This window comes from Zonotrichia albicollis, chromosome 23 (genome assembly GCF_047830755.1).
Source record: "Zonotrichia albicollis isolate bZonAlb1 chromosome 23, bZonAlb1.hap1, whole genome shotgun sequence".
Classification (NCBI taxonomy): Eukaryota; Metazoa; Chordata; class Aves; order Passeriformes; family Passerellidae; genus Zonotrichia; species Zonotrichia albicollis.
The window spans coordinates 4,240,034-4,251,746 of NC_133841.1; the positions used below are offsets into that span (position 1 = coordinate 4,240,034).

At 52.1% G+C, this 11,713-nt stretch overlaps 4 pseudogenes; all 4 read right to left on the reverse strand.

Moving 5' to 3' along the window:
• Nucleotides 1-342: 342 nt before the first annotated feature.
• On the reverse strand, nucleotides 343-1,115 carry LOC106630182 (feather keratin Cos1-2-like; annotated as a pseudogene).
• A 2,766-nt stretch (nucleotides 1,116-3,881) lies between these two features.
• On the reverse strand, nucleotides 3,882-4,657 carry LOC141731548 (feather keratin Cos1-2-like; annotated as a pseudogene).
• A 2,765-nt stretch (nucleotides 4,658-7,422) lies between these two features.
• Nucleotides 7,423-8,181, reverse strand: LOC106630181 (feather keratin Cos1-2-like; annotated as a pseudogene).
• A 2,775-nt stretch (nucleotides 8,182-10,956) lies between these two features.
• On the reverse strand, nucleotides 10,957-11,713 carry LOC141731543 (feather keratin Cos1-2-like; annotated as a pseudogene).

The window sequence follows — 11,713 nt, forward strand, 5'->3', positions numbered from 1 at the left end:
AGAGTTGCCCCAGAACAACAGACAACTCAGAGACAAAGGCCTGAATGCAAGACAGTTTTAATAATTTTACAGAAGAAAAGGAGTTGGCTCTCAGAGAGCACCAGGAGCAGCCACTAAGATAGAACTCCCATGTGGTGCTCTTTGCACTGCTCTGCAGATGAAGGAAGGATGGCAGGTCCACATTAGACTGCCTGGGGGACGGGGGGACAGAAATGAAGAAGAGAATAGACCAAGGAAGAGATGGTCCAAAGCTCTAAATACAATTTTCTGAAGCTCTACTTCCTGCCCAAAACCATGCTTTGAAGTCTTGGGTGTTCTTGCCGGAAGACATTGCCAGCAGATTTAGCAGGGACGGCATCTGCTGCCACCATAGCAGTTGGTGATGCAGGAGATGTCAAAGCCCCCAGAGCTGATGGGCACTCCGCCACAGCTGAGGATGTTGCCAACAGCAGCAGAGGTGGAGGATCCCACGGCGGTGTTCTGTGGGGAGGAGCTGAGGATGGGCCCAGGCAGGGTCACCAGCACAGCAGGCGGCTCAATGACAACGTGGGAGCTCTGGCACTGCCTGACACAGCACTCATTGCAGCTGCTGGCCAGCGGGCAGGGCCCACAGGGCTGGCAGCAAGGGTCACAGGGCTTGCAGCAGGACATGGCTCGGGCTCACAGGTGCACCTGGCACAGAGGGCAGGGAGAAGCACAAAGTGAGGACACATGAGAAGCAGCACTGCACCCAGACACCCTGCAGCCAAGGCACCTCCTGGCCCCCATTGCAGTGCCCAGCTCAAAGTCCAGGAGCCACCTGAGCCAAGTCCCAGCCTCTCTCTGTCTGCACAAGACCTTCTCTCCCCTGCCTTTTCCCAGCAAAAGCAGCTCCCAGGCTTGCACCAGCCCCTGTCAGCTGAAACCCAGAGGTCTCAGGCAAGAGCTGCTCTTGAAGCGGCAGCTGGAGGAGGAAGAAGAGAAGAGGCTTTCCACTCACCTGATTCCTGAGGAGGAGGAAGAGGTGAGAGAAGTGGATGAGAGAGCAGAGACTTGGGCTGCCTTTTATAGCAGTCCTGTCCTGCCTCAGGCCCACAGGCACCTTTGTAGAAGCCACAATTTGCTGACCAGTTCATGTCAAAAGTGCACCAATCCCAGGTAATGGTAGGCATTCAATCCTGGCTTCCTGTACTGCTGCCTTTTCATTTCCCTGCTAATTCTTTGTGCTTTCCTACATGAAGGGTCATTTCTGTAAGTGCTGGAATGAGAGATTCAAGGATTTCCTGGGCAAAACCAATGCCAGGTGCATTTGGAATGCTTAGATCATAACTTGGCAGCATCCTCTGCAGAAATACATGTTCCCCTGTGTCATTCCTGTGGGTTTGTTTAGTCCAGGTTGTCAGGAAATGGGCGTCCGTCTCGTGCTTCTTGCCCACATGCCCAAGGACTGCCATGGGAGGGGACATGACAGATCATTTTCTTTTTCCAATCTCTTCATGATGGTCACTCACTGTTGCCCAGAGCTCTGCATGTGCTGCTAGGGTTGGACTCTGTTGCTATTCAAACAGTACACAGAGAAAAGTTGTGTTGTCCTCATTTGGCTTATGGTTTTTCTCTGTAATTGCTGTGAGTCCCATGAAAATACCGGGAGTTGTCTAGGGCCTGATCCTTCTCAAGGAGACCTGAGTACTTTTCTGCCACACTTGTCCCCTGTATCTCCTCAGAGGTGTTCCCAGAACTGCACATTTTTTCTGGCTGTTCCTGAGTATTTGCTGACTCTCTGGGACCTTACAGATCTTTGCATTATTCCAGGCTGTTGTGTTTGAGCACAAGTACATTTTTCTGTGCTTGGGTGACCGTCCTGAAGGCATGTGCAGGTGAGTGCAACAGGACTCTTCCCTGGAGTGTTCATGATCTCAGATAGAGATCCTTTGCCATCAGGAATGGCTCTTTGCATGGAATCTACAGCTTAATGGCCATGGCTCCAAGCTGTCAGAGGACTAGCGCTGAAATCATCTTCTGCCTCCTGCACTCTCCATTTCTTGTTTTCTGGAGAGGGAGAAACACCAAGACAGCCTGCCCACTTCTGCAGGTTGTTATCATTCAGTGGATCCCCTTCTGGTGGAACGTTGCAGGTGGCCAGGGAGGGACACCGGCTCCTTCTGTCCAGGCCAATCCCAGATGCATTTCTACATCTCAGCAACCTGGCGCAGACCTAGCTGGGCTATGACCGCCCAGAAAATTTTTCTTGGATGAAAGGAACCCATATTCAGGTGTTACTCTACTGTGAGATATAGGACAGTTGGATCTACCCACTTAGCATAGGGTAGTGCTGCTCCCTTCCCTTTAGAAGCTGTTGATGGTTCTCAACTCTTTTTTTATTCTTTTCCCTCAAGGAATTTTATCCCAAAATTTTCTAGGAAACGTTAATGACTGGGTACTATAGAAAGAGAAAAGAAGTGGCGAAGTTCAGGTGAGACAGGCATCAGGATGCACTTCTCTTATCTGAGGGTGTCTCCTGTGGCCAGAGATGCCGAGACATTTGGACTGGCAAGACGGGCTTGGTTGCAGCCCCTGGCTCTCTTTGTCTCTCAGCTTTTGTAGGGAAGAGACAATGCAGAGTTTTGGGGAGAATTCATCACCACTGCAGGGTTCTGTTTCCTGCTGCCTTTCTTTTACTGTGCGTGGAGCTCTGCTCGTAGGAGCAGGCATTGATTTGGAACCTTGTTAACACTCTACCTCAGTAAAAGAGGGACTTTTCACCTTATGTCCATATGTCCAGGTGCTCGGAATCCTGTACCCTGCCTTTCCTTGCAATGTTACAGTCAGGATTCCACTGAGGGACCCCTGCTGCCTCTTCAGCACTGCTCTGGATTTTGCTGCAATATAGCTACGCAGCCCCTGCCTGCTGAGACATCCCACAGTTCCAGCCACAGCTGCAGAGCTCTAGATAAATCTCATCCACTACACTGGAATATTTGCTTGTTCCTGCCATTCCAGCTTTCTGCCCCCCAGAGTTCATATGGGATGCTGGGATCACCAGCCCTTTAGGATTGTAAAGCAAAGCGTTTTTTCCATCCCTTCCCATCTCTGCCAAGCCGCCATTACCGCATGGCCCCATAGCTCGCTCCACAGCGCCCTCTGCTGCCATGGGGGAATCATCGCACGTGCCCTGCCCGGCCGTGAGCCAGCAGCGCCCCTGCTGGCTGTGCCTGGAGGTGCGGTCTGCTCAGCCCTGCGTGTCCGGGTAGCAGCTGCGCCCTGCTGAGTGCTGAGGGACTGTGTGAGGTGTGGATCTCATCTAATTGTTTCCCAGAGTGCTGGCCACAGATGCCAGGCCAGGCAAAGAAGGAAGGATAGGAAGAGATGAGTTGTGGGCTGTCTCCTTGTGTTGTTGTTTCCAATCCCCACTCCTATGGACCCAAAGACTTCAGGATGGCCTTTGGCTGTCAAGTAGCCAGGAATGTTCTCCATCAGCTCCAATGAAAAGGGCAAAAAGAAAATCCGCTGTAGCGAGCCCCAATCACTGCTTTCTCCCTCCTTTTTCCTGAGCAAAATGGAGGAGTTGCCCCAGAACAACAGATGACACAGAGACCAAGGCTTGAATGCAACACAGTTTTAATACGTTGAAAGAAGAAAAGGAGTTGGCTCTCAGAGAGCACCAGGAGCAGCCACTAAGAATGAGCTCCCATGTGGTGTTCTTTGCACTGCTCTGCAGATGAAGGAAGGATGGCAGGTCCACACTAGACTGCCTTGGGGACTGAGGGACAGAAATGGAGAGGAGAATTGCACAAGGAAGGGATGGTCCAAAGCTCTAAATACAATTTTCTGAAGCTCTACTTCCTCCCAAAACCATGCTTTGAAGTCTTGGGTGTTCTTGCCAGAAGACATTGCCAGCAGGTTTAGCAGGGACGGCACCTGCTGCCACCATAGCAGTTGGTGATGCAGGAGATGTCAAAGCCCCCAGAGCTGATGGGCACTCCGCCACAGCTGAGGATGTTGCCAACAGCAGCAGAGGTGGAGGATCCCACGGCGGTGTTCTGTGGGGAGGAGCTGAGGATGGGCCCAGGCAGGGTCACCAGCACAGCAGGCGGCTCAATGACAACGTGGGAGCTCTGGCACTGCCTGACACAGCACTCATTGCAGCTGCTGGCCAGCGGGCAGGGCCCACAGGGCTGGCAGCAAGGGTCACAGGGCCTGCAGCAGGACATGGCTGGGGCTCACAGGTGCACCTGGCACAGAGGGCAGGGAGAAGCACAAAGTGATAACACATGAGAAGCAGCACTGTACCCAAACACCCTACAGCCAAGGCACCTCCTGTCCCCCATTGCAGTGCCCAGCTCAAAGCCCAGGAGCCACCTGAGCCAAGTCCCAGCCTCTCTCTGTCTGCATGAGATCTTCTCTCTCCTGCCCTGTCTTGGCACAAGCAGCTCCCAGTCCTGCACTATGACAACCCCATCTCAGCTGAGACCTCCAGCCAGGCAACAGCTTGCCTTGAAACAGCAGCAGCAGTAGGAGGAGGAGAAGAGGTTTCCCACTCACCTGATTCCTGAGGAGGAGGTGAGAGAAGTGGATGAGAGAGCAGAGACTTGGGCTGCCTTTTATAGCAGTCCTACACTGCCTCAGGCCCACAGGCACCTTTGTGGAAGTCGTAATTTTATGACCCGGTCATGTCAAATGTGAACCATCCCAGTTAATGGTAGGTCTTGTGTCCTTGTTTCCTGCACTGCTGCCTTTTCATTTCCCTGCTAATTCTCTGTGCTTTCCTACATGAAGGGTCATTTCTGTAAGTGCTGGAATGAGAGATTCAAGGATTTCCTGGGCAAAACCAATGCTTATTGCTTTTAGAATGCTCAGATCATCACTTGTCAGCATCCTCTGTGGACAAATATGTTCACCTGTGTCATTCCTGTGGATTTGGTTTTCTCCAATTTATCAGGAAATGGGCGTCAGTCTTGTGCTCCTTGCCCACATGTCCAAGGACTGCCATGTGAGGAGATATGACTCATCATTTTCTTTTGCCTTTCCCGTCTCTACATGATGGTCACTTACTGTTGCACACAGGTTGGCGTCCGCTGGGAGGGTTGGACCCTGTTGCTACTCAAACAGTGCCCAGGGAAAAATTGTGTTGGCCTCATTTTGCTCATGATATTTCTGTGCCCTCTCTGTGGGTCCCCTGAAAAAAACAGTAGTTGTCTGGGGCCTGATCCTTGACAAGGGGACCTGAGTGATTTTCTGTCACTCTTGTCCCCAGTATCTCCTCGGCAGTGTTCCCAGAACTGCACACTTTTTCTATCTGTTCCTGAGTCTTTGCTGACTCTCTGGGACCATGCAGATCTTTGCATTATTCCTTGCTGCTGTGCTTCACCCCACTCTTGCATCATTCTGTGCTTGGGTGACCCTCCGGCAGGCCTGTGCATGTCAGACCAGCAGGACTCTTCCCTGGAGTGCTCAGGATCTCAGAGAGAAACATATTTCCTTTGCCATCAGGAATGGCTCTTTGCATGGAATCTACAGCTGAATGGGAATGGCTTCCAGCTGTCAGAGAACTAGCACTGAAATCAACTTTGGCCTCCTGCACTCTCCATTTCTTGTTTTCTGGAGAGGGAGAAACACCAAGACAGCCTGCCCACTTCTGCAGGTTCTTATCATTCAGTGAATCCCCTTCAGGTGGAACATTGCTGGTGGCCAGGGTGGGACACTGGCTCCTCCTGTCCAGGCCAGTACCAGATGCATTTCTACATCTCAGCAACCTGGTGCTGACTGAGCAGGCCTGAGACGCCCCAGCCAATGGGTCTTAGACCAAATGTACTCATATTAAGGTATTGCTCTGCTGTGACATAGACGACAGTTTGATTGACCTACATAGCATAGCTGAGTGCTTCTCCCTTCCTAAGAGACTGTTGAGGGTTAGAATCTTTCCTTTTGTTTGATTCTTTTTCCTCCAGTAATTTTGTCCCATTATTTGCTAGGAAACATTAATGAATGGGTACTTGAGAATGAAAAAAAAAGTGTCCAAGTTCAGGGGAGGTGGGTATCTGGCTGCACTTCTCTGAGGGTTTCTCCTGGAAGCCAGACATGCCGAGACATTAGGACTGGGAAAATGGGGTTGGGTGTAGACCCTGGCTCTCTTTCTGACCCAGCTTTCAGAAGGGAAAGAGATTGCAGCGCTGTGGGAAGAATTCGTGACCACTGCACTGTTTCATCACCTGCTGCTGTTCTTCTGCTGTGTGTGGAGTTCTGCTTGTAAGAGTAGACACTGCACTGCGACGTTGTTAACACTCTACCTCAATAAAGGAGGGATTTTTCACCATATGTTCAGGTACTCGGAATCCCCACCCTGCCTTTCCTTGCAATGCTTTGAGCCGGGATGCCACTGTTGGGCCTCTCCTACTTTTGCACTGCTCTGGGTTTTGCTGCGCTGCAGCTCTGCAGGCCTTGCCTGCTGAGACATTCCACAGTCCCAGATAGAGCTGCAGAGTGTCTGAGAGGTGTTCTTCACTACCCTGGAATTTTTGCTCGTTCCTGCCATTCCATCTTGCAGCTTCCAAGAGTCCAGCTGGGGTGCTGGGCTAAGCTGCCCCTCAGGCTTATAAAAGCAAAGCCTTCCTTCCATCCCTTCCCGTCACGGCCAAGCCAGAATTACCACGTGACCCCCGAGCTCGCTCAACAGCGCCCTCTGCTGCCGTGGGGGAATCATCGCACGCACCCTGCCCGGCCAGGAGCCAGCAGCGCCCCTGCTGGCTGTGCCCGGAGGTGCGGTCCGCTCAGCCCAACGTGTCCGGGCAGCAGCTGCACCCTGCTGAGTGCTGAGGGACTGTGTGAGGTTTGGATCTCATCTCCTTGTTCCCAGGAATGCTGGGCACAGGCCCTTTGCCAGGCAATAAAGGAATGATGGGAAGAGATGAGCAGTGGGCTGTCCAGAGTTTTTGATTTTTCCCATATACCCACCATTGGAGCCAAAGTCTTCCTGATGGCCATTTAGCTGCTGAGTAGCCAGGGATGTTCTTTATCAGCCTCAAGAGAAAAAGGCACAAAATAAAATCCGCTGTAGCGAGCCCCAAACACTGCTTTCTCCCTCCTTTTGCCTGAGCAAACTGGAGGAGTTGCCAAGAACAACAGACGACACAGAGACTAAGGCTTGAATGCAACACAGTTTTAATACGTTTAAAGAAGAAAAGGAGTTGGCTCTCAGAGAGCACCAGGAGCAGCCACTAAGATAGAACTCCCATGTGGTGTTCTTTGCACTGCCCTGCAGAGGTAGGAAGGATGGCAGGCCCATACTAGACTGCCTTGGGGAGTGAGGGGCAGAAATGGAGAGGAGAATTGCACAAGGAAGGGATGGTCCAAAGCTCTAAATACAATTTTCTGAAGCTCTATTTCCTGCCCAAAACCATGCTTTGAAGTCTTGGGTGTTCTTGCCGGAAGACATTGCCAGCAGGTTTAGCAGGGACGGCACCTGCTGCCACCATAGCAGTTGGTGATGCAGGAGATGTCAAAGCCCCCAGAGCTGATGGGCACTCCGCCACAGCTGAGGATGTTGCCAACAGCAGCAGAGGTGGAGGATCCCACGGCGGTGTTCTGTGGGGAGGAGCTGAGGATGGGCCCAGGCAGGGTCACCAGCACAGCAGGCGGCTCAATGACAACGTGGGAGCTCTGGCACTGCCTGACACAGCACTCATTGCAGCTGCTGGCCAGCGGGCAGGGCCCACAGGGCTGGCAGCAAGGGTCACAGGGCTTGCAGCAGGACATGGCTCACGGTCTCAGGTGTACCTGACACAGAGGGCAGGAGAAGCACAAAGTGATAACACGTGAGAAGCAGCGCTGCACTCAAACCCTCTGCAGCGAAGGCACCTCCTGGCCCCCATTGCAGTGCCCAGCTCAAAGCTCAGGAGCCACCTGAGCCAAGTCCCAGCCTCTCTCTGTCTGCATGAGACCTTCTCTCTCCTGCTCTGTCTCGGCACAAGCAGCTCCCAGTCCTGCACTATGACAGCCCCTCTCAGCTGAGACCTGCAGCCAGGCAACAGCTTGCCTTGAAACAGCAGCACCAGAAGAAGATATTTCCCACTCACCTGATTCCTGAGGAGGAGGTGAGAGAAGTGGATGTGAGAGCAGAGACTTGGACTGCCTTTTATAGCAGCCCTGACCTTCCTGAGGCCCAGAGGCACCTTAGTGGAAGCCACAATTTTCTGACCAGTACATGTCAAATGTGCACCATGCCAATTAATGGTAGGGGTTCTGTCTTGGTTTCCTGTTCTGCCGCCTTTTCATTTTCCAGTTAATTCTCTATGATTTCCTACATGAAATGGGTAATTTCTCTAAATGCTAGGATGAGAGATTAAAGGATTTCCTGGGCAAAACCAATGCTGGGTGCATTTGGAATGCTCACACCACCCGCTGGCAGCATCCTCTCTGGACAAATATGTTCACCTCTGTCATTCCTGTGGGTTTTGTTTTGTCCAAGTTGTCAGGAAATGGGCATCAGTCTCGTGCTCCTTGCCCACACGACCAAGGATTGCCATATGAGGGGTCATGACACATCATTTTCAGTTGATTATCCCATCACTCCATGATGGGCACTCGCTGTTGCACACAGTTCTTCATCTGCTGGGAGGGTGGAACCCTGTTGCTACTCAAAGAGTGCTCAGAGAAAAATTGTGTTGGCCTCATTTGGCTCTTCAGATTTCTGTGCACTCTCTGTGGGTCCTCTAGGAATATCAGGAGTTTTCTGGGGCCTGATCCTTGTACAGGATACCTGAGTAATTTTCTGGGACACTTGTCCCCTGTATCTCCTCAGCAGAGTTCCCTGAAATGCACATCTTTTCTGTCTCTTCCTGAATCCTTGCTGACTCTGTGTGTGCACACGGATCTTTGCATTATTCCATGCTACTGTGATTGAGTACACGTGTCTCATTCTGTGCTTGGGTGACCCTCCCACGGGCATGTGCAGGTCAGAGCAGCAGGACTCTTCCCTGGAGTGTTCATGATCTCAGAGAGAAACATATTTCCTTTGCCATCAGGAATGGCACTTTGTATGGAATCTACAGCTAAATGGCCATGGCTCCCAGCTGTCAGAGAACTAGTACTGAAATCAACTTTGGCCTCCTGCACTCTCCATTTCTTGTTTTCTGGAGAGGGAGAAACACCAAGACAGCCTGCCCAGTTCTGCAGGTTGTTATCATTCAGTGGATCCCCTTCAGGTGGACGGTTGCTGGTGGCCAGGGTGGGACACATGTTTCTCCTGTCCAGGCCAATGCCAGATGCACTCCTACATCTCAACAGCCTGGTGTTACTGAGTGAAGCTCAGACCTCTCAGGAAATATTTCTTGTACCAAAGGAACCCATATTGAGGTGTTCTCTGCTGTGACATATAGGACAGTTTGATCTACCCACAGAGCACAGCTGAGTCCTGCTTCCTTACCTTTCGAAACAGTTGATGGTTAGAATCTTTCCTTTTGATTCGACTTCCTCAAGGAATTATCTCCTATAACTTGTTGGGAATCATTAATGACTGGGTACTTAAGAAAGAGAAAAAAAGTGGCCAATCTCAGGGGCATCTTACTGCACTTCTCCCCTCTGAGGGTTTCATCTGGAGGCCAGAGGTGCTAAGACATTTGGAGTGGTGAAAATGGGCTTGGGTGCAGCTTCTGGCACTCTTTCTCCCTCAGCTTTCAGAGAGGAGAGAGCCTGCAGCACTGTGGGGATAACTCATTGCCACTGTGGGGTTCTGTCTTTTAGTGCCTTTCTTCTACTGTGAGTGGACCTCTGCTTGTAGGAACAAGTGTTGCACTGGGTCCTTGTTAAAACAATACCTCGGTGAAAGAGGTGCTTTTCACCATATGTTCAGGTGCTTGGAATCAGCACCCAACCTTTTCTTGCCCTTCTGGGAGCTGAGCTGCCACTGCTGGGCCCCTGCTGCTTCTTCAGCACTGCTCTTGATTTCTCTGCACTATAGCCCTACAGCTGCTGCCTGCTGAGACGTCATGCAGTTCCAGCTACAGGCTGCAGAGCTACAGAAATATCTCAGCCATGACCCTGGAATTATTGATAGTACCTGCCATTCCAGCTTGCTGCTCCTGAGAGTCCAGCTGGGGCAGCAGGAGGAGCTGCCCCTCCGGATTTGTAAAGCCAAGCCTTTCTTCAATCCCTTCCCATCTCTGTCTAGCCGCCATTACCACACGGCCCCTGAGCTCGCACCACAGCGCCCTCTGCTGCCATGGGGGAATCATTGCACGCGCCCTGCCCAGCCAGGAGCCAGCAGCGCCCCTGCTGGCTGTGCCTGGAGGTGCGGTCCTGTCAGACCTGCGAGTCTGGGCAGCAGCTGAGGCTGGGCCCAGCCGAGTGCTGAGAGACTGTGTGAGGCTTGGATCTCATCTCCTTGTTCCCAGATGTGCTGGCTATAGACCCTAGGCCAAGCTATGAAGGAAGGATGGGAAGAGATGCGTTTTGGGCTGTCCCCTTGCATTTTTGTTTCCCATCCCCACTCCTATAGAGCCAAAGCCTTCATGATGGCCATTTGGCTTCTCAGTAACCAGGGATGCTCTTTATCAGCTCCAAGAGAAAGAGGCACAATATAAAATCCACCTCAGTGGGCTCCACACATTGCTCTCTCTATCTTTTCCCTGTGCAAACTGGAGGAGGTGCTCCAGAACAACAGATGACTCAGACGCAAAGGCTTGAATGCAATATAGTTTTAATAAGTCTACAGAAGAAAAGGAAATGGCTCACAGAGAGCACCAGGAGCAGCCACTAAGATGGAGCTCCCATGTGGTGTTCTTTGCACTGAACTGCAGAGGTAGGAAGGATGGCAGGTCCACACTAGACTGTCTTGGAGAGTGAAGGACTGAAAAGGAGAAGAGAATTGCACAAGGAAGGGATGGTCCAAAAATCAGATACAAATTTCTGAAGCTTTATTTCCTGCCCAAAGCCATGCTTTGAAGTATTGGGCGGTTTTGCAGGAAGACGTTGCCAGCAGGTTTAGCAGGGACGGCATCTGCTGCCACCATAGCAGTTGGTGATGCAGGAGATGTCAAAGCCCCCAGAGCTGATGGGCACTCCGCCACAGCTGAGGATGTTGCCAACAGCAGCAGAGGTGGAGGATCCCACGGCGGTGTTCTGTGGGGAGGAGCTGAGGATGGGCCCAGGCAGGGTCACCAGCACAGCAGGCGGCTCAATGACAACGTGGGAGCTCTGGCACTGCCTGACACAGCACTCATTGCAGCTGCTGGCCAGCGGGCAGGGCCCACAGGGCTGGCAGCAAGGGTCACAGGGCTTGCAGCAGGACATGGCTCGGGCTCACAGGTGCACCTAGGATGGAAGACAGGGAGAGGGACAAAGTGAGAATGTATGAGAAGCAGCACTGCACCCAAACACTCTGGAAGCCTGAGAGCTCCTGGCCCCCATTGCAGCTCAAAGCCCAGGAGCCACCTGAGCCAAGTCCCAGCCTCTCTCTGTCTGCACAAGACCTTCTCTCCCCTGACCTCTCTCACCACAAGCAGCTCCCAGCCTTGCATCAGCCCATCTCAGCTGAAACCCACATGTCTCAGGCAAGAGCTGCTCTTGAAGCAGCAGCACCAGGAGGAAGAGAAGAGGCTTCCCACTCACCTGATTCCTGAGGAGGAGGTGAGAGAAGTGGATGAGAGAGCAGAGACTTGGGCTGCCTTTTATAGCAGCCCTGACCTGCCTGAGGCCCAGAGGCACCTTAGTGGAAGCCATAATTTTCTGACCGATACAT